The 1,359-nt window shown below is 37.7% G+C and overlaps 1 pseudogene; it reads right to left on the minus strand.

Annotated features, from left to right (window-relative positions):
• Positions 1–371: 371 nt before the first annotated feature.
• Positions 372–490, minus strand: LOC122799058 (annotated as a pseudogene).
• Between the last annotated feature and the right edge of the window lie 869 nt (positions 491–1,359).

Below are 1,359 nucleotides of genomic sequence, written 5' to 3' on the forward strand. Positions count from 1 at the left end.
AAGCAATGAATTCACAGCCAATTAGAGACCTTGAAAGAAACGCACCTCCAAGTTGCCAAATAAAGACAATTACTTTGAAGAAACAGCACATACCAGGCTAAGGCAGCCTTGTCAATACTAATCAACATTAATGTTACTTCACTTCTTTTTTCCCCAGTAAATACTTTGGGTTTAAATAACTACTTAGGGCTTGCATAAAGAACATCAGTTCTTTTTAAATGAAACTTAAAAAAATCTAATAGTTCTAATTCCATTGCTGAGGCAGTCATTAATTAATTTCTCTTGGTTCAAACTGTCAAGCAAAATAAAGGACATAAAGACAGAGTGGAAACTGACTTCTTGTGCCGATACGAACCAACTCCATGGGGTTACTGGTTTGGCAATTGGTATTCACAGGCAGTCTCCCATCCAAGTACTAACCAAGCCTGACCCTGCTTAACTTCCGAGGCCAGACAAGATCAGGTGCATTCAAGGTGGTATGGCCATATAAGCAAAATCTGCTTCTTTGTGAAATAGATACATACTAAGCTAAAACAGCTTTTGTACCATTAGTCCATGTTGCTATTCCATTGTTCATAGATGTCATCAGTTCCTCTTGGTGAGAACTTCCCAAAGGGCATAATTATTCAAAATCCATTACAGAAAGACAAATGTGCAGTCACTAGTTGGTTATCTCAACACAGATTTTCTGTGTCATGAACCATCTTTCAACTACTAAAGAGACTTAAAGAATACCAACATCAAAGAATTGATTTTCTTTGCTCTTCAGTGCTTAATACTTCACTTATCTCCATACAAGATCCTTATATTGAAAATAATTTTCTTTAGGGTTAAGGTAAACTTCACATTCCTTTGCTGGTAGACCAACTACAGAGTCTTGGTACACTTGTGAACATATGGATGTGCGCCTTGCCTTTAAAATCGGTTTAAGTGGTACAACTGCATTCAGGCCCGGAGGTCGATCTGCTCGGAGGTTGATAATCCAGTTCACCTCGCATATTTCAATCCTGTTGCTTATATCTCCACCTCTAGGACCTTCAAAGACACTATCAATGGGTTTAAACATGAAGAAATGTAGGAGATGCTGAATGACATGTTTTGCCAAAGAGTTTTTGTGATCCTTATGCTGGATATCTCTCAGATGGTGCAGCACTCTGTCCTTGAATTGTTGGTTGGTTTTGCCTACATAATAAGCAGAACACTTTAAACAAGTAGCTAAGTAAACAATATGAGGACTATTACATGTAGCACTGCATGAAAAATTATATTCCAGTCCCGTAATGGTATGTTTGAATAAATTGCTGGTATCTATCACAGGGCAGGCTTTACACCTGCCATATTTAAAAGTTCCTTTCTTAT

This window comes from Protopterus annectens, chromosome 3.part1 (assembly GCF_019279795.1).
Source record: "Protopterus annectens isolate FY-2018-M chromosome 3.part1, PAN1.0, whole genome shotgun sequence".
NCBI lineage: Eukaryota > Metazoa > Chordata > Ceratodontiformes > Protopteridae > Protopterus > Protopterus annectens.